This window comes from Xiphophorus hellerii, chromosome 15 (genome assembly GCF_003331165.1).
Source record: "Xiphophorus hellerii strain 12219 chromosome 15, Xiphophorus_hellerii-4.1, whole genome shotgun sequence".
Lineage (NCBI taxonomy): Eukaryota > Metazoa > Chordata > Actinopteri > Cyprinodontiformes > Poeciliidae > Xiphophorus > Xiphophorus hellerii.
The window spans coordinates 5,499,037-5,520,849 of NC_045686.1; the positions used below are offsets into that span (position 1 = coordinate 5,499,037).

The window sequence follows — 21,813 nt, forward strand, 5'->3', positions numbered from 1 at the left end:
CACAAAAAGCTCAACATTTATTAAAATACTCAGAATAAACGGAAACAAACGGGACGGAATATTCTGTTCTGTTCCAGACCGGACCTGACACTATACAGCAACGAAACATGAGTATGATGCTTTTATTTTGAAGGAGCTTTTTCCTCTGAATGCTGGACTCTGTTCATCAAAAATGTCTATTATGGTTGTGGACAAAATGGTGCAATGCTGAAAAACGTCCCTGAAGACGAGAGAAGAAAACTCAGGAAGAGCAGCCGAAGAGAAAAAAGAGGCAAAAGCAGAGAACATAGGTGGAAGAAAAGGATCTTTAAATAAACCGACAGATTAAATAACTTTATAAGCGAAACGCCTCCAACACCAGAGCACAGGAAGAGTCTCTCATCCCGAGTTCCACGTTTTTAGAGTCGCTGTGGGCCGGAGGCGCTGAGTGAGAGCGGAGCGGCGCCGACGCATCCAACACTCATCCCTCCAACGCCGCGCTGCGTCCTGACAGAGACCAGGAGGGGCGGCCCGAAGCCAAGCAAACACGTAGAGAAACACGCAAAGAAACGCGCACAAAAAAGACTAAATATGCAGAAAAAAATCTGAAAAACAAAAAATTCATAAAAACTCATAAAAACGCAGAATGTTTGGTCTAAAACAAACAATGAGCTCCAGAGAAAAACAAATAACTTAAATGATTCTGCCAGGAAATGTAGTAAAAAATTAAACTTATGGAGAAAAACCGGAAATATTTAAAAAAGAAAAAAAAAAAAAGAAGTTTATTCTGAATCAGCTCCCAACATGGGAAAAACAAGAGAACATGCCTCTGAAGAAGAAACAATGAGCCACCAGGTTTCCATGACGACCACCAGACTCTTCCTACCATCACAAACATCAACATGTGTAGCAATGAGCTTCAGTCCGATCAGAACCAGAACCTCCAGCTGGTTCTGATCCAATCAGCAGATTAAAAATCAATCAATGTTCGTCAATAACTGATTTATTCATTTAAACTGAAACGAGGGAAGAGAAACGGATCAACTTTTAACTTATTAACTAAAAATGTAAATAAAATCTGAGTGAAGCAAGTATGAAGATTTATTTTGATTTCTGGTAAAATTACAGTAAAAATAGAGAAAAATTGGAGAAATGAGTCAAATTTAGAGGAAGTAAAACAGTTTATCAGCAAGTTTAAAGAAAATGGATGAAGAACGAAGGAGAAACTCTCCTCTTCCTCTCCTGCAGCAGAGCAGCAGTGTGTGTTTAGGTGTGTGTGTGCGAGCTGCAGTTTATTCCTGACACAATGGGGGCGGCCGGCTGAATGACTACTGTCCCAAACACCCGTTACTCACACACACACACACACTCGGCGCCCGCCCCCGCGCCGTTACATCCGCAGCGCAGCCGGCAGGTGGGAGGTGTGGGTCTGCGCGTCTGCAGCGCCGCCGTGACGAACATCGCAACACGAAGCGATCTTCCAGCAGCACAGATGGCAGCAGCACAAAGAAAACCACAAACTCACCCAAAAACCAGAGCAGCTTCAGCTCAGAGGCAGCAGGAGATGCAGCGTGCAGCCTGCTGCAGCCTGCAACCTGCTGCAGCCTGCAACGTGCTGCAGCATGTAGTATGCAGCATCTCCTGCAGCCTGCTGCAGCAGGCAGCCTCCTGCTGCGTCTCTCCTGGTTTCTCCTGAACAGATTCTCCGTCTGCATCCTGCATTTCTGAGCGCAGGCCTCAACACGCCACCCAGACATCACGGGTCATGACACCCCGTCTCCATGGAAACCAGGTGTTTACAGTCAATACCGTACCGGCGGACGCTTGGCTGCAGCAGCTGCGAGGGAATCTGATGAGGACGGAGAAAACGATGGCGGGAAAAAGTCGGAGAATTTCTGCTTCCAGGAAACGAAAAACCAAACAGAAAAACATTCCTGACGTCACGCAGCAGAAAACCGGGAAACTAACGGTGAAAATCCGGGAAACACGTCCAGTTCTGATCCGCAGAGCTCAGACTCATCCAGAACCAAAACATGAAACATCATTCAGGACAGGGTGTTCAAAGGGCGGCCCGGGGGCCCTCTGTGGCCCCCTGAAGCATTCTGCGGCCCCTCAACCTCAATGCAACTCGACTCAAATTCAAAATGACTTTATTGATCCCAGAGAGAAACTAAATGTTGTAACTTATTAATTGAAATTCTTCAGGGTTGTTGCAGCAAAGATCTCCTGTAGCAGTCAGTGTTCCAAACACAGGAACAACAAACTCCAAAGAGTCAGAAACTGTCTGCTGAACTTTTTAATGTCTTGCATCTAAAATTATTTACATTTTTACGTTAGTTCATTTTTGAGCAGATAAACTTAAAAATGTTTGTTTTAAAAACTTTTTGAGGCTTGAAATCTCTGATTTAGAGGAAATAAATCCATATCTGCAGCCGGTCTCTGATTGGTCTAAAGGTTTCCAGGTTTGATGAATATTTTCACGTGTTTATAAAATGTTCAACGCAGCAGAAAAATATGTTACTTCTGAGACTGGAGTCGTCAATTAAACTTTAGATTTAAATCATTAAATATCAACATAAATAAAAGCTTTAAAGCTACATTTAAAGTCAGACGTAGTAAACCATGATATAAAACTGTTTCAGGAGCGTTCACCTGGAAACCTGCAGGGCACCAATATGGCAAACCCTTTATGTATATAAACGGAGGCAGAGGGCCGAGAGCTCAGCCTTGGGGAACGCCAGGAATAATAATCATAACAGGCGAGAAACGATTCCACTCATCTTTGCTTTTTCTGTCCAGAATGGAGGAAATATTCCAAAGGAGGCAGAAAGTTATTTTTGGAAGGATAATTTCCTTCTCGTAAACGGAGCCGCTGTCAGCCGGGCCCGGTCCGGCTCGGCCCGGTTCTGCAGGAAGCCAGGAAGCTGATTTGCATGGCTGCAGCTGATGCACACTTCCTCTTCGGTCTGTAGCTGCTCTGTTCGTCCTGCTGCTCATTTGACTAACATTTCCAAACTTTTCAGCTTTCAGCCACAGAATAACCAGCAGCATCAAATATTTACATAAATGCTTAAATAATCAACATTTCTGGAATATTCATATGGAAATGGGAGATTAATACTCTTCAGCAACCAGGAGCAACGAATGATGAGAGCTGCAGAGTAATTCTCCGATTTAGATTTGGTTTTATAATTTGGAGAATTTAAGGATTAAATTCATCAATAACTGAATTTAAAATTAAAAGTTTAAACGCATATGGAGCTTCGCTATTGTGGGCTGAAGCTTTACGATCAAATTTTTAATTGGCAGCTCGTTTCTAGGCTGGAAAAAAAAATATTAAAAAAAATTCAATAAAGAAGGAAAAAAATAAAGGAAAAGATTTTTTATTTTAGGCTGTGATGTTTGATATGTGGACTGTTCTACTGCGTGTCAGTGATTCACTGCAAACGGCTCTTTATTCCTCTATTTCTCTGCGTTTCTCTTTATTTCTCTGCGTTCAGCCGCAGGTGAAGCTCATTTCAAACATCGGCTCGTTTAAACAGATCTGATAAAATTAAGTTGCTACAAAATGACATTTTCATCGACAGCATCAGTTATTAGAGGAAAAACATTTTATTTCATATCTACTGTAAACGTTTCTGCTGCTGGCAGCGTAGATATATCAGAGATAGATGCAGTTCCTCCAGATTAAAAATGATTCTCATATTTTCATGAGACGTGAATCAGAAGGAATTTAAAATAAATGGCGTTTTGTTTGAAGCATCAGAATAATGAGTTTTATTTTGAAGGGAATCGTTGCGGCTCAGTTTTGGAGGGTTTGGAGTCAGACAGGAAACGTTTTCTGGACCTCGGTTCGCCTCTGAGGGTTACCATGGAAACAGAGGACGGCGCCGTCAGCAGCACCTGCTCCCCCTCCGCGCCTCGCCACCCCGTTTCTTATTCCTGCCCCGTCTCTCCTCTCCCTCTAATTACGGTTTGGACCTGCAGAGTTTTTCCTTCCTGAACTTTCTCCAGGTTCGGTCAGTAAACCTGCTGCTGCTTTGCATCGCGCTTTGCATTTCCTCGCCGGATTGTTTGCATGTGAGCAGCTGGAGCCCTGGGTTCTGGGTCGGGTCGGCGCTGAGCTCTGGTCTGGGTCGGGTCTGGTTGCCGTGGTAACTCAGGCCCTGGACTCGGTGCGTGGCGGTAACGGGTCAGTTGTTTTGTCCACTCAGACCAAGACGTTCGTCACTCAGATGGAGGGAAGCCGGGATCTTTGGGTTTCGGATCAGAAACAGAACCCGGATGTTAATGAAGGTGAAACCCAGACGAAGTCGACCCGTGTGAAGAAACGCTTCCTTTCCTCGGTCCATTCAGTCCCTCAGCCGCCAGTTTCGCCCTGAAACCTGCAGCCTGGATTCAGTGACTGAAGCCACAGAATAATTTATGAATATTCACTTTCTCCTGGAGCTGATTTCTAGTTTCTAGTTTTCTCGACCGTTTCGGTTGAACTTTTCCCTCTCTTCCTCATCGTTCCCGTTTCCTCTCCTGTTCCTCCTGATTCGGATCATTCTTCACCTTTTCCCATTTAAAGTTACGTTTCTGTCAGCCGGAGACTTAATTAATCACACGACTCATTAACCTAGTCTCCCCTCCGCTGTTAATTAATCAGCTTTCTGCCTTAATGAACAGTCTAAACTCGTTAAACCTGTTTCACTCTTAATTAGCCGTTAGCTCCGGGGCCTCGCGCCGCGACAGCCTATTAGGCTGCGCGAGCCGCGATGGCGGCGCCGTGGGTGTGTGTGTGGACCAGGGTTTTCAGATTACCTCGCCCTAATGGGGCTGCTCAAATATTTATGGGCAGGAAGCCGAACGGGAGAATGATAGCGCTCAGGGAGACAGCAGACGCCGCGCTGCCTTCAAGTGCGGCTCGTAACTTCCGGAGCTACGGAAGCCCAAAGACTCTTCCTGCACCGGGCGGACACGAACGAGTCATTAAGGCCCAAACGCCTCCGAGGTTCTGCTGCGGCCCGGTCCAAACCAGAACCAGAGCCAGAACATTTCTTTTCCTTCTTTGTCTCTTTCCTTCCAGGAACTCAGCCTTCTTGCGCTCAAACTCACTTTTCCCATCTCATCCTTTCTGAAGCTCACAATGAACAGAACCTACCCTCCTAGTCTCCTACCCTCCTAGTCTCCTACCCTCCTAGTCTCCTACCCTCCTAGTCTCCTACCCTCCTAGTCTCCAGGTCGTCTTCAGGCACTGGGTTGCTGTCCTGTGATTGGCTGAATCTTCATCTAAAGTTAATAATACTTTAGATGAAATACTAAAAGTTTTTATTTTAGTTATAAAAGTTTGGAATGAATCATTTCCTCAGTCAGAATAGTTACAGAAAAAGTGCAAAGTATTAAAAACAGTTTTTCAGGTGCAGGTGATGTTTTGTTGCGTCAGACAGGTGAGCCGGTCTGACTGTGTGATGACGGAGGAACTCCCTGATGAGCCGTTACCTCCAGGTGCAGAAGATCCCGGTTCTGAGTGCAGCGCCTCCTCCAGGCGTCAGGAGGAAACCGGAGCGTGGCGTCGCGGTCACTGCGGCTACGCTAACGAGGCTCTGCAGCGTTTTTGGTGAGGCATGTTGGAGGACGCAGCGAGGAATCACCTTTAGTCACATGATGCTAACGTTAGCATGTTCAGGATTAGCGACTGGAGCCGAGCTGCAGGCTAGCTTAATGAGAGCCTCTGCTTTTAGTGCAAATCTCAGTAAAAATAGAGATATTTTTTGTAAATATCTCTAGAAATAACAGCTTGTTGTTTTTAAGTGAGGGAAGATGTTGTTTCAACAGTGGGCAGCAACATGTTGGGGAGGGGCATATATTACACATCTGGACACAACATGGGTCATTCTGATACGTTCTCCGGCGTCTCATTAAGCGGACATTACACCGCAGGAACGTCCGCTGACAGAGGAGCTACGTTCTGGTTTAGCACACTCAGCTTCCTGTTTTCATTTTTTAACTTATAAACTTTCAGTTGAATGAAGTTCAGCATCTGTGCTGAAGTTTTTGCTTATTGACTGTTAGGAATTCTTCAAGTAATTAGACGGTTATATTCCTGGGGTTCTGATGAGCCAGAACCGAGACCCCGCCTCCTGCATCAGGTGCTGCCGGCCCGGTCCGTTTGGACCGTGGCAGGACTCCCTCTCTACGCGGCACATCTGGCAGGATGTTTCCGTCCTGCAGCTGCTTCTCTTTAAGCTTTAATCCCGAACACATCGGCCCATAAACCCGGCGGTTCTTCCGGTCCTGCAGGTTGTGAATACCTCCACAGGTGTGACCGTACGGAACGTCCCGACCCATTTACAGAACACAGCGAGGCGGCGGCGCTGCTGATTGGCTTCACTCAAACAGCTGACTCGCAGTTTGATTCAAGTGAGTCAGTGGTGGATTCTGGGAAGGGGCTGGGTAGAGATGACCGGCACTGATGGGAAATACATCAACACACACACACACACACACACGCCTTCAGTGGTCATGCATTTTATTGCTCTGGCAGCGCTGCAGTGACAGTCAAGCCAGCGACGAAGACTTGAGTTTAAACTGAAGAGACGAAAACAAAGCTTCTCAGATTTCAGAATAAAAGCATGGAAACTCAACGACTGGACATTTTTTAGCCTCTGAATAAAACCTGGGCAGGTTAGCACATTCTCCATTCACACACACTCTGGAAAACCTCCACAGTCTGAATGTAATCATCACTTAAAGACTTCTGCTGCTTTCATGATCACCATAATTCATCCAAACGGCTCCTGCTGCGATTACTTCTTCAACCTATCTGGACCTCGTCTCCTCTGACTCAAACTGCTGCATGTTTTACAGTTTTATATCACAAATATCCTCCTTACTTAATGGAAAAATGAAACCACACAGTTACAGGCGCAGGCTGATGTGGTTTTGGTGGTAAGGGATTATTATGGGATTATTACAGGCTGAAATGAACACCATAAAATCACTTTCTCTAACTTTTAGGACTCAGATGCTGTTTATAGATTTGTTTCTACACAGTTACAGTCAAAATGATCAGCAACAATCTGGGTTATTTAGTCATTTAGTTACTCATGTTTCAAAGCCATACTTTCATTTTTCATTCATTCATAAATATCATAGCTTAAATTAATATGTAAATGTTTGACTTACAAACTAAACAGTTAGGAAGCTGAATACATGGACTGAGCCCAAATATTTAACTTGTTAGCTTAGTACTTAACTAGCAAGCTAAATATTTAATTTGCAAAAGAAATATTTATCTCCAAACTAAACAGTTTATTTAGCTAAACACGTAGTTTACTTGTTTCTTATAAGTTTTTACGTAGTCGCAAGCTAAAGGTTTAGCTTGGAGCTAAATTTTTACCGTATTTTCCGGACTATGGAGCGCACCCACGAAGTTTTAAAAAAAACCTGGAAACTTACATATATAAGCCGCTGGTATCTCCGCCGCTCTCGGTGTTTCACAAGGACAAAGCAGAGGGCTGCGTCCTTAAAGCCACATCGATAACCTTCAACTTAAAAGCTGCATCATATGAACTTCTTCGTGTTGTTTCCATGATGAGGGGAATGAGTTTGAAAACATTTCTCAGTCGTGGTTGCTGCTAGCATGAGCTTGTTCTAAATGAAAAGCAGTACTTTCTTCTTTGATTTCCAATTTTGACTTCCAATGATTCACTTCCTGCTAAAGAGCCCCCTGGTGGTTGAAGAAAAATCCACAGAAAAGCCACACCGGCTACAAGCCGCCTGGTTCAAAACGTGGGAGAAAAGTAATGGCTTAAAATACGGTAGTTTGCATATTTAGCTCCAAACTAAACACTTAGTTAGCAGTTTTTACATGTAGTTGCAATTACTTTGCATGCAGTTGTTAGCTAAATAATTAGCATGGAGCTAAATATTTATTGTGTAAACTGAAGGCTAAATGTTTAGCTAGCAACTACGTGCAAGCTAATGGCAAACAAACAAATGGCAAACAAGCTAAATATTTAGCTGGCTAGCTACGTTTGGAGCTAAATGTTTTAAAGAGATGCTAAATCTGTCAAACTTCACGTTTGGACAAGTTTTGCCCCTAAATATTATGAAAACGTTTCTTGTAACCATACCTGCCAAGTTTTGGACTTGACAACAGGAAATGTTGCTAACAGGTGCTACTGTGAGAGCGGGGCCGGGAGAAATGAAATACGGGAGCACGGCGGGAGAGGGAGGTGAAATACGGTAGTTTCCCGGAAAAAACGGGAGGCTTCACAGGTATGGTTATAACCAGATATCGGTCCTGAATTTATTTCCACTCTCTTCCGTAGTTTGACGCCCCTGTAGGGGAAGAGTCGCCACATTTCTGGGCAGATCGAGGGGAAACTCCCGGAAGCTGTGACCCTGAACAGCAGCGGCGGGACACGGAGCAGGTCGGAGGTCCATTTTTATTGGCCGTCGGTCTGCGCTCGGCTGGCGGTAACGGGGCGCTGAAAGCAGCGGCTCGTCTCCCTCTGACAGCCGGTGGTTCTCTCTCCCTGGCCCGGTTCTCACAGCCCGACAGCTAGCTTCGTTTTTAGCTTTGAGCTGCTAGAAAAATAACAACGAGTCTGTTTATCATGTTAATTGAAAATACTACAGAAAAAATATGATATATAAATATTTTTGCTGCATATCATTCCAATATCTTCTTATTTGTGAATTAGTTTCAAATAAAGGTGTCCAAACTGAGGGGCACAGGCCATTTGTGGCCCCTAGATTGATATTGTTTGGCCCCACAGACTCCAGTTCAGTGGCCAGCAGGTGGTTAATGCTGATTAATTAGAGCAGAATTAATTGGTTGATTAATTTAATTGGAGTAAATATCCTATTTTAAATAATGGTGCACTCTCTTATTTTATTTTCCAATCAGTGAATTTAACCACTGAGAGACAATACAAGATCTTTCTATTCGACTTTTTTCTTTTATTACAAACATCAAAATCTTTTTACACTGAAAAAGATTTGTCTTTTAATAACCGCTTTTTTCACGGTAAATATGATCAAACCTAATTTATTTATTTATTAAACTTGGATAAATACTGAAACATTTTAAATAAATCCTGCTGTTATTACTGACTATTCTTTCAGTTTTCCAAACCAGATGCCTTTTTTTTAATCAGGCAAAGTGCAGAACCGGGTCAGAACATCTGAACTAGAACACCGACCCAGGCCTGGTCCATCAGAACCAACAGAGTAATAATAAAAATGGATCTGATGAAGACGAGAAGCAGAACAGAACCAACTAGAACTGCTTGGATCAGAACCGGATCCAGAAAGGAAGAAATGAGAGAAAATGTGAAAAAATTCAAATAGAAAGAAAATTATTCATCAGAACATTTTATCGAATCAAAGCGATTCAAGATCAGGAACTAAAATAAAACCATCCAACCGTTTATCCAACCTTTCATTCATCCATCAGTACCTAAACCCTGTATAGGTGTCCTCCAGATGCCTGAAGGACCCGATTAGTCGGGTTGTAACTGAAAACTTCTGGCTCTAATTTAGTGTTTCACTGAAACGAATCCTCTCTATTTTTAACTGAGTGAGGAACATTCCTGCAGCGTTGGTTCATGTTGAAACGCAGACCGAAGGGAACACCCCCCATGCCCCTAATGCCCCCCATGCCTCCACCCCCTAGTATCCCCCACTGCCCCCGCTCCGGCCATCTGGGGGCATCCACAGGGCAAAACGTGGTAAAGTCAGGATTACTCCTAAAACGGTCGATGTGTTTGAACAGTTTGACTTAATGTCACATTCCTGGCTCTGTGTGCTGACCCAACAGGACCCAGAACCAATCCAGAACCAGAACCACTGCTACACGGTGACTATGGCAGGCTGGACTCACCTGCTGCTTCCCGCTCGGCGGCGCCGTTAGTCCCAACAGGAAGTGTCCTTATGGCGCCATCCTGTCAGAAAACAGAAATTCATTTTCAGCTTCAGATAAAAACTGAAATGATTCAACCAGGAATTTTTTTTTACAGATGTTAGAAAACAAAAAGTTTCCCCTGAGGAAGAAAGCAGCAGCTAAATGTTAGCAGGCGGGTATTTCCATCGGTAAAATGAGTCTTTACAGGCTTTTTGTGAATACGCTGTGTAATTATGGATCATTATTTTTACACATTCATTCTGTCGATGTATTTGTGTTTCTGCTCAGGATGCAGACGAGGAAGTGGCAGGCAGAGGTGTGAAGTGCAGCGCCGCTTCGCTTTCATTCATTTACTGTTTACCATCAATAAACAGGTGAAGTCTGTAAGACTTTATAACATAAAATAAATATTAAAATCTCCAAAAATCACAAACGTAAACAACAGCAAAGTAACATAAACTGATGTAAAGTAACAACCGATCTATAACAAGTAAAGCAACAATAAAGAATTGCAAAGTAAAATTAAGAAAGAAATCACAAAGTAGTGCAAAGTAACAGAATATACCAAAAAAATAAAATAAAGTAAAAGAAACTGCAAAGCAACCCAAACCACGGTACCAAGTAAAGCGTCGCTAAGCAACGGATCCAGTAAAATTAAGTTTAGTAGAGATAAACAGAGAGAAATGCAAACTAACAAAGAGCAACATGGCGTAAAATAAAACTAAACTTAACATGATGTACCAAGCTGTAAATAAATGTAATAAAGTGAAAAATATTCAGATTTAATATGTAGAATCTTGTAGTTTCAGCTCAAAATGTCATCAGAGATAAAACATTATTATCCACAGATTGAAGCGATCAGCTGATCAATCCAGCTGCTGGATTATATTCTAATCAATCAATAAAGTCTATTATTATTATTATTTATTATTATTATTAATATTATTATTATTTAGTATTATTAATATTATTTATTATTATTATTAATAATAATAATATTATTATTATTTAGTATTATTATTATTATTATTATTAATGCCTGCCATAACAGCAAAGGCATAAACCTACAATCAAAATAAGAAATTAGGTTTTTCAAACAGTTTTCAAAATAAAATTCTATCAATACATTTGACTTGATTCTTGAATGTTCCACATAAACCATTGACATTTCAAAATAAAAGCATTTAATATTTTATTGCTTACACAGAAGGGGTTTATGTGACAAATTAAACAAAGAATCAAAGATGATTGTCAGCTTTTCAAAATAAATTAGCAAGATACCCTTCAAAACAAAATTACTTTAACTTATTTATTTTACAAGTCTAAAATTTTATTGAGTAGATTATTGCAGGCTCTAGGTTGAAAATAAAAATAAAATCATATTTATTTTGATTTGAAAAATTACAAAGTTCAAATGTGCTCTTCAAAATAAAAGTCTAAATCGTTCCTATCATTGATTCTTAAATAAATAGCTCTAAATTCACAAACTGAAAGGGATTATGTTGCTCTAAATTGAGATTGTGTTGCCTTTTCACAATAAAAGCATGTTATAAATAATTTAATGATTGAAATATTTTATGATAAAATTAAATAAATTAATAAAATAAAACTTTCTTCAAAGTAAAAGTTTGCAAATGGTGGATTACACCAAACCGAGGTTCCATGTTACTACTGGACCGAAACCAGAGAGGAAGAGGAGATTCTGTTGGCCTTTCAAAATAAAACTCTCAGGTTAGGTTACAGAAGACTGAAGTATGTTCAGTCTGAAGAAAAACGGTTCTGCTTGTCGTCACTTGATTCAACAACAAACGGGTCAGAACACGTGACGACACCAAACAGAACCAAACCCAACCCAACAGAACCAAACCCAACCCAACAGAACCAAACCCAACCAACAGAACCGTACCGAGCCGAACCGGGCTCACAGGCGGATTTTTCCGAGCCGTCCTCCTGATCCAGTCCGCCAACAGTGAGGCAAGAAAAAACCGTGACTCTGTTTTTCTTCTTCATGTCTGTCAGGGAGCGCACACACACACAACACACACCCAGTGTGTTTCCATCCCGGCTGTTTCCACAGAGGAAAATCGTCCGTCCAGCTGCGGCTCCCAGATCCTTTTATTACATTTTTCCAAACAAACATCTCTGCTTGTTCCGCGTCGCAACGTGACACAATCTGTTTTATTGTTATTAAAATAATCGCTGCCCGTCAAAGCAACGCAGGCCTCAAACTGCTGGCAACGCAGAAAACAACTGGAACTTTCAAAATAAAACCATCCGAATGGAAATAAACCTCAGATGTCATCTTCAAAATAAAGTCTAAATGTTACATAATTTGTGATTTCTTGAATAAATTGAAACAAACATTACTACCGAAAAAGGGATTCTGTTGCCTTTTCAAAATAAAAGCATGTTCAGACTTTTGCAAATGTTTATAACCCTTCAAAATAAAGCTCACACATTCTCTTTAAAAAAGGTTGAAAGGATTCTGTTGGGTTTTCAAAATAAAGCTGGTTCCAGTTTCTAAAAATATCAGTTCTTATTTTTATTGTTATAAATTATCTGTTAATATTTAATTTATCAATAAATGTTAGCTGACGTAACATCAGACTTAAGTTTTGACTGTCTTGTTATTAAAACGCCGATGGCTTTCCGTAGCTGTTTGGCCTCCAGGCAGGAAATCAGCTGCATGAAAACATGAGGCTCACGAAGCGGAGACATCGCCGCCCCGAAGGCAAAAACACGGAGCTGCTTCGGTTCCACAAGCTCAACAATTCATCAGAAAAATCAGCCGTTAATCTCAGACCTTAATGCTGCAAGACTCAGCAGAGAGGAGCTTCTGGAGCTGAACCAAACATTTGGAAAACCTAAACACCTTAAACGCACCGTCCACACTGTGAAGCACAGTAGTGGCAGCATCATGCTGTTGGACAGGGAAACTAAATCCAGAACAATCCCGGAAGGAAACCTGCAGGAGACGGGGGTGGAGTTTCACCTTTAATCAGGACAAACAGCCTAAACATGCAGCTGGATGGCCTAGTCAAAGCCCAGACCAAAATTAAACTGAGAATCTGTAGCGAGATTTGAAAACTTTCAGCTTCAGTCTGTAGATGTTAAAATAAACAAAGACAAGCAACCGGAGCCGGGTCTAGTCAAAGTTCTGACTCAGGGTCTGAACACGAACACGCCACACTTTTCAGATTTTAGTTTGCTTAAAAAGGAAATGAAGCTTTTAAATTTCTGACGAACCAGAAAGTGAAAAGGTTTATGAAAGTGTGAAAATATTTTGTTGTTTTGAAAAATAAAGTTGTGAATGAAAGCTAAAAATTAAAAAGACGGGGCGTTGAATCGGGTTAAAGTTGAATCGGGTTTAAAGTTGAATCGGGTTTGAAGTTGAATTGGGTTTAAAGTTGAATCGGGTTTAAAGTTGAATCGGGTTTGAAGTTGAATTGGGTTTGAAGTTGAACCGGGTTAAAGTTGAATCGGGGTTAAAATTGAACCGGGTTTAAAGCTGAACCGGGTTTAAAGTTGAACCGGGTTTAAAGTTGAACCGGGTTTAAAATTGAACCGGGTTTAAAGTTGAACCGGGTTTGAAGTTGAATCGGGTTTAAAGTTGAATCGGGTTTGAAGTTGAATTGGGTTTGAAGTTGAACCGGGTTAAAGTTGAATCGGGGTTAAAATTGAACCGGGTTTAAAGCTGAACCGGGTTTAAAGTTGAACCGGGTTTAAAGTTGAACCGGGTTTAAAATTGAACCTGGTTTAAAGTTGAACCGGGTTTAAAGTTGAACCGGGTTAAAGTTGAACCGGGTTTAAAGTTGAACCGGGTTAAAGTTGAACCGGGTTTAAAGTTGAACCGGGTTTAAAGTTGAACCGGGTTAAAGTTGAACCGGGTTTAAAGTTGAACCGGGTTTAAAATTGAATCGGGTTTAAAGTTGAATCGGGTTTGAAGTTGAATTGGGTTTGAAGTTGAACCGGGTTAAAGTTGAATCGGGGTTAAAATTGAACCGGGTTTAAAGCTGAACCGGGTTTAAAGTTGAACTGGGTTTAAAGTTGAACCGGGTTTAAAGTTGAACCGGGTTTAAAATTGAACCGGGTTTAAAGTTGAACCGGGTTTGAAGTTGAATCGGGTTTGAAGTTGAATCGGGTTAAAGTTGAACCGGGTTTAAAGTTGAACCTGGTTTAAAGTTGAACCGGGTTTAAAGTTGAACCAGGTTAAAGTTGAACCGGGTTTAAAGTTGAACCGGGTTAAAGTTGAACCGGGTTTAAAGTTGAACCGGGTTTAAAGTTGAACCGGGTTAAAGTTGAATCGGGTTTAAAGTGCAGCTTCCAGTCGGTTTACTGAGCCGGGATGAAACGAGGTCAACATCTGGAAGACATGGCTGAAGGGGGGGAACATCCAGCGCCGCACTCTGGCGGTTCTGGACTGGGAACCAGCTGGAACCGTTCGGACTCTGGGAGGCCAGCGGCTTCCCGGCCCGCGCCCGGCCCGGCCCGACCCGCGCTCGGCCCGGCGCCGCAGCGATGTGGGAAAACAAAGACGCAAAGCAGTCGTCCCTTTTTTCCATCATGCTGGGAATCCAAACGGGGAACGATGGCTTCCTTCCCTTCACCTTTAGTGGATCCAGCTCTTCCTGCTTCACAGCTTTTTCCAGCTGCGTCTCAATTTCCAAGACTTAAAACAATAAACCGACCACGTAATTAAATAACCACAAAGTCAACCCATCCACTGCAAAACAACAAAAAGCAGGAAATGCACTGATTTTAGGAGCCAGGCTATAAAATGAGACATTACAGCAAAGTCAAACACGCTACGATGACGTCCTGAACGCTCATCTGGTCAACATTCACCCAGTCAACACAAAACCAGTAAAACCGACCAGTAGCAGAGATTCCAGCCTGGGACTCGGATCCTGCTGCACATCAGCAGCAGGAGGACGGAGTTCAAGCAGCAGCCATTGGACTGGAAACCATCAGGTTACGTAACGAGCCAGCAGGAGGCGCTCATTTAATCACCAGTAAGAAACTCACCAGTTAGCATGTCAGTGGGCCCCATACGTGGGCCGGGGTTCCAGCTGGACCTCACATTACCAGAAAAACATCCAGGACCTCATAGGGTCACTTTCTGGGCTAAGAGTTTAGCTTATCTCCTTCCCTTATGGGGCCCATTTATAAATGCTGAGTTGGATTAAACCTGTAGCTAAAAAGCTAACTGCGTAATTAACTGTAGCTAACGCTAAAATGCTATTCTCACATGGTATTTAGGAAGCCAACACTGTAGCATTATTGAAACATATTTTTCTGAAGCTAATGCTAAAGTGCTATACCAACATGGTATTTAACTGAAGCTAATGCTAAAGCATTATTCAAACATAGTATTTAGAGGAAGCTAACACTAAAGGGCTTTATTTTGAAAGGCCAACAGAATCACTTTTCTCATGTTGTGCAATAATTCACCACAAGAAAGCTAAAGACTTATTTCAAGAGAAAGTAGAGCCCTTATTTTGAAGGGCTTAACATAAAACATAACCAGGAGTAAAATATTTTGTGAGGCACAACTGGAAAAAACAATAAATAAATAAAATCAGCTTTTAACTGAGCGATGTAAAAACCGATTAAATATTAATATTAAATATTAAGTCTGAAGGGGCCCCATAAGATGGTCTGCCCAGGGCCTCATGTGACCCGGGGTCGCCTCTGCGCCCAGAAGCCGTTTGGTTGGCAGGCCGAGCCGCTCGTTATGAAGCACGGAGAGGCGGCCGCTCCGGGCCCAGATGCACTCAGACCCGACCGCAGAGGAATTTCCTTCTTTCTATAAACTGATAATGGCGTCGCAGCGGGAGCGGAAAAACCCCGAGTGACTGATGAGCCTCGGCGCCGCCAGCGAGCGCCGCTCCCCCGATCCACGCAGGCTCACCGCCTGATGGAGGCCGGAGAGGAACCGGAAAACACGCAGGTCACCGGGGTCAACCGGCAGCTAGGGTCAACCGACAACCAGAGGTCAACCGACACCTGGAGGTCCTGCGGCGGGGCGAGTGAGTGCGAAGCTGCACAGCGAGGTTAACTGATGCGGCATGGAGAGGTGAGTGAGGAAGAGAAGAGACAGGATGAAGAAACTCCATGGAAACCAGAACAGGAAGTAGAAACACAGCAGGAGGAAGAGGAGATCAAAAATGTATTCATCCATCTCTGCTCTTCCTTTTCTTCCTATTTTTCATCCCTCCATCACAGATCTCTCTCTCTCCAGCAAACAAACAGGCTGTGATCTGCTGCCGCTACCTGCTGAGGGTGTGTGTGTGTGTCGGTGTGTGTGTTTGGGTGGGTGTGCTTTGTTGTGTGTGTGTGTGTGTGTGTGTTTTTTAGTGTGTGTGTGTGCTGGTCCTGGCAGCGGCAGCAGCACAGACGGTGTGTCGGGTTTATACCTGCAGAGAGGCGACATGAACGCAGAGCGAGGAGTAAAGATGGACGTCCAGGTGATTCAGCCACCTGGACGCTCGCTGCACTTCAAAACTGAATTTATTCACCAGTTTGATTTTAAAATAAAATCTGACTCATTCATGCAATAATTCAGATGTTTATCGGTTCATTCTTACAGCCAACTAAAAATGAATAAAAACAGCATCTTTCTACATCACAGTTCTTCCTTCTACTCAACCTTCCACTTACTGTTGCAAACATATTGACAGAAAGTTGAGTGGAAGAAAAAGATGCACAAACTGATACTGTTCATCTGATCAGGGATCAGTTGCTGTCGACTTAAAAACTGAAACAATTTCAGTTGAATTTAGACTCTAAAAACAAAAATGGATTTTTATCACCAGATGGAAGGTTCACTGCTGCTGCAGGAGGAAGAGGAGGAGGAGGAAGATGATAATGATAAATCATTTTCCTAAAGATGCAAATTAGAGACGGAGCAGGAAAAAAACTGAAATGGACAAGAATGTTAAAGTTTCTGCTAAAGGTTGGCCTGGACCTGCAGAGGCTGGTGGACAAAGCAGCAAAACATCAAAACACACACACACACACCCCTACACACACACTAAAACACACACACACACACCAGGATTAGGGAAGCACATTTCACTGTCTGAGAATTTGTGAATGGAAAAACGTTTTTAAGGCGTTTGGCGGGAGGGCAGGACGCGTCTCCCCCAGCCTGTCCTCATGTCCTCCAGCTTGTCTTCTTCTTCTTCTTCTTCTTCTTCTTCTTCTTCTGCTGCGCATCCCTCCGTGTCTCAGACACTTCCCAGTCTGCCTATGTCACTTTATTTGTCTTTCCGTCTCCAGATCTGCGTTTCTCTGGAAAGTGAAGAAGGAAAACAGGAAGCATGTTTTCCACGAAGCGTCCGCCGGGAGGTTGTAAAAACTTGTTTTGGTAAATCTGAAGAGGTTTAAAGTTTCCAAACTGGATTCAATCCGGATTCAGAACAGGGAGGCTTTAACGTCTTCCGGCAGACAACGAAAGGGGAAAAGTTACCTGAGGCACCTTACAGGAAGGAGCAGCAGAGGCAACGAGGGGAGCGACACCGCTGGTGGGACGATCAGCTGAGTGTGTGTGTGTGTGTGTGTGCGTGTGGGTGTGCGTGTGTGTGTCCGATAATTACATCACCCCGGGGCAGAAGCAGGGAGAGACAAGAGGACTAAAACCATCCGGACAGGTCGCTGTGTGTCCGGGCAGAGGCATCACCACGACAACGGTGGATGAGGACGAGGAGATCCCCCCAAAACACACACACACACTCAGAGAAAATGAAACTAGTGAGATCTGCGCACCGACCTGCCCGGCTCTCCGTCTTCATCACCCGAAAGCATTCCTCCGCTCTGCCGCTCCCTCCTTCCATCGCTGCAGCAACCGACAAACCAACCGGCCGACCCTCTCTCTCTCTCACACACACACACACCAACACACACACAAGTTAAAGTCCCATAGCGTCCGACTGCTCCATTCATCCAGCGAGCCGTCCGCCGCGCTGCGTGTTTACATCTGAGTCTGCTGCCTCACTCAGCAGCAAGGCATCAGAGAGAGAGAGAGAGGTCGGAAGTGTGTGAGAGAGAGTGCGTGTGTGTGTGTGTGTGTGTGTGAGTACAGCAGAGTGGGAGCCCTAGAGAAACACTCCTCTTGCCACAGGAGTAAAGCCCAGGCGTGACGCAGAGCCAGAAATAGACGGCGGGCCCCGGTGGGGGGGCGGCGCCGGCCAACATGGCGGCACTTTTCAGCGACGCAGCGGCTAAGCGAACCGCGTCCTGAACCTGAGCAGGAAGACTGTAGGCTTCATGCAGAAACATGGAAAATACAGGAAATACAGGAAACTTCAACTAGAAGTTATTATTGCAGCATGTTTCTGGCGCCCTTCCAACATGGCGCCCATGTGTAGCTGATAGGTCACACAAGCGGAGAGACGCTTTCAGACATGAATATCCAGAGATTCAACACAATCCAGACAAACGTTACACTGATTATTGGTGGATTTATAAAAAGTGATCTGTTTGTTGTTAAAAACATTTTAACTATTACAGTAAAAAGGATGAAACTTTAGTGAAAGTAAAGCTCTGACTGCGCCTGCAGTGAGCTTTGCTTCACAATCACCTCAAGGATGCATATATTCCTATTGTTTTCTACCACACTTTTTCCTTCCACTCAACTTTCCTTTAATAAGCTTGGAAACAGCAGCCAGCTTCTGGAGCCATCGCCTCGGAGACGTTAGTGGTTTCCAGCTGGGCGTCTGTCATCATTTCAAGAATACTGATGGAAAGTTGAGTGGAAGAAAAAAGTGTGCTTGAAAAATTGGATTCTAATTTTCTCACAAACAGAATTTTAGGTTTCTGCTCCAAACCAGAATCATCAAAAATTACAGAATTAAAAACAACCAAGGGGAAAAATGCTCTTATAATATTATACAATAGAAACTAATTCTATTTACAATATTTCTATGGCAAATAAATGTTGTCACATCAGTGATGGACACATTTTGCTAACAGTTAGCGCACTTAGCTTCCCCCGTGTTCATTTTGCCAGATGAATCCCAGAGCGCTGATTCGGATAAAGTTCGACATGTCGACGTTTTTTAAGAATTCTTCAAACGTTTAGATCCATGCTTTTATTTTGAAGTGAATAAGGATTTAAGGTTAGCATAGCTAACATTTTAGCTAGCTGCCTTTGTTACTGAGTGAAATCTTCTAAATCTTGTCTGGAGACATTTGAACAGAAACGTTTCGTCTTCTGGCCACAGCATCACGTTTTACAACCAGGCGCTGATTGAACTGATGGTTCATAAAACATCTTCCTAAATCTGGGATTAAACCAAGAATTATAAAACCAACGACTGATCAGTGAGCCTCGGCTCACAGAGCAGCTGAATGTTTCAGTATCTTCTTCATCTTAATACATAAATAAACATGGCTCCTGCAGCTCGCTGTAAACATGCAAAATGAGGACCAGCAGGCCTGCTGTGAACTTTGACCTGTTGCTCTCCAGCATTAGTAAGTTCAGTGTATTCCATGAGCAGCCGGCCGGCCTCGGTCTGTTTGTGCTGCGGACATCAGAATGTTCGCAGAGCGCAGCGATTCTCCGCCGCAGCGCAAACGATGCATCGCCACAAACACAGGCAACGCAGCGAGTTATGAACTATGAAGAGATTGAAACAAAACACTGGACCTGGAGGGGGCGGGGCTTAGCAGACACCGATATGAGGGGGCGGGGCTTGTGGGAATAAACTTGGTACCGGAAGACCCGAGGCCGGGATTGGAGCCCAGAACCTTTTTGCTGCAAAGCATCAGAGCTAAAGCGATGCTAATAACTGGAACCGAATCCCAGGTTTGCAGCTGAATTCACAGTTTGTGTCGACGCCTGCGGCTCAGCCCGATGGAAAGTTTCCCTCGGTGTCACTGAAGAGACCGATGATGGCGGCTCGGCGGCCCTTCAGGCCCGTCGGGCCTCCGGATGACGCCGCAGTCCGAGGCTCCAAACATTCGCTGTTATTTTTGGCCCCGTTTGTGTTTTTCTCCAACTATTTACACAGCTTTCTGCTGCCTGAGGGCCGGGGAGAATCGGGGGGCCCATGGGCCCTGGGGCCCGCTGCCCAGAGGGCCCAGCGGGTCCAGTTCTGGTTCTGGAACCGGGAAACAAGCAGAGCCGTTTCCCGGTTCCCATGGAAACCAATCCTGATTCATTTACAACAAAAACAGCAACTTCAGGTTTCTCTGTTTTCCAACTGTCCCTGAAGTTCCTGCTGCATTCACTGAACCTCGGAAAATGAAACTCTTCACATCTCATTGATCGGCTCAGAGAGTTAATATGGAAATATTTTAATTCTGAATTATGTTGTTTTCATCTGCAGGTTGGTGAACGACAGCTAGAAACCAGGAACACACACACACACACACACACACCCACACACCCACACACACACCCACACACACACACACACACAGGCCAGCTGTCTGTTTTCCTCTCCGTCGGACCGGTCTGGTCGTTCCAGAACCGTTCCTGCCAGGTGTGCAAGTCGGTTTGGACCAGGAATCTAAACTCTGGTGGAACATGTTGACATATTAGCAGCAGCTGATTGGTCGGTTCCCCTCAGAAACCCAAACGCCTCTGAAGTTCTCACAGAAAAGAACCAATCAAAGCACAAACTTCTGAATTTAATGAAGTAAAGAAACCTGGACATATTTAACACGTTCAAAGAGCTAAAATGAAGGAAAAGAAACGCTTTCAGTTAGGAAACCTGCATACGTTCCTCATGTTGCACTTTTCCAGAAGAAAGTATCGTTCAGAGCAACTAAAGAAGAAGAAATGCACAAAGTTCCTCCTCAGGTGAGATCCAGGTCAGAACAGGACTGGAACGGAGAAAACTACGGGAACCCGGAATGGACACTTAAAATGAGAATCCATCCCTCCGTTTTGTTTTGCATTTCTGCTAGCTTGGAGCGCACCTAGCTTCCCCAAATTCATCTTGCTGGATAACTTCCAATACGATAATTTACTAAACTGTTTTGTAAAATTTAATTCAATCAAAGTTTAATATCAATGTTGAAGTTTTTGTTGTTGATTGTTAAGAATTATTCAAGTAAACAAAATGTTGATATAGCATTAGCTTCTGCTAAATAGTGTTTTAGCATTAGCAGAACTAATGTTTATGATTAGCATGTTAGCGTTAGCCCACTGGTCTGAGCTATTTTTAGCTTCTCAAGCTGCATTTTCTTTTTCTGATCCATGAAAAAAAAGCATAAATTAGTGAATTTTCAGTGAAACTGAACCTTGATGAGATGAGGCTCCATAACGATGAATGTTGATCATGATGTGTTTCTCTTCAGCGTCTCGGCTAACAGCTACGTTAGCGGTGGAAGCCCATCTAGTTGGGCCAGTTGAAGTTTCTGTTCTGTTTCGGTCCAGCTGTCATCCTGCCCCCCATCCCACCCCTACCCCCCCTCTTACCCCCCTCGCCCCCCCCCGTGGGGTTTCATGTTGCCAGTGGCAACCGTTTCCCCGTCATGCACACACTCCGGAGGCTCGGCTTACATGAGGAGCCGGGCCACATTATTAGAAGTCCTGTATTGTGTATCGGAGGCTTCCCAAGCATAACAAGGACACACACACACACACACACAGCAGCGTGTGAGCGGGCCGAGCCTAGGCCAGGCCCTCATTAGAGCCTCGGCCTCCAGCACACAGCAGTGGTCGGCTGAGCCGGCGCAAGCAAACAGCGGCTGACGTCGGCTCTGAAAGGTCAGCATAAACTTCCTGGAGTGCAGCATGCGGCTGTTTGCCCCAAACTAATCCTTATTAACGATAACGAGTCAAAGCGCAAAACACAGAGCCGGTTATTACACAACAGCAACATGAAACCAACACGCCTCTGGCATGCTAACATCGCTAACGACAGAAACAAATAAAGATCATTTTGGTCAATGGATGACATTTCATGACAAAAGCAAAAACAAAAATT

The 21,813-nt window shown here is 43.7% G+C and overlaps 1 protein-coding gene across 6 annotated transcripts in view; it reads right to left on the reverse strand.

Moving 5' to 3' along the window:
- The window catches only part of hivep2a (HIVEP zinc finger 2a), a 74,707-nt gene that overhangs the window by 33,416 nt on the left and 19,478 nt on the right, over positions 1–21,813 (reverse strand). For 2 of the 6 annotated variants that reach the window (XM_032584786.1, XM_032584782.1), the window contains exons 1-2: positions 17,646–17,968; positions 9,854–9,914 (exon numbers count right to left, since the gene is read on the reverse strand). The gene's annotated coding sequence lies outside the window, so the exon portion shown is untranslated. Of the gene's footprint in view, positions 1–9,853; positions 9,915–17,641; positions 17,969–21,813 lie in introns of those variants that run through there. The other 4 variants (XM_032584787.1, XM_032584784.1, XM_032584785.1 and 1 more) reach the window with 2 other exon arrangements.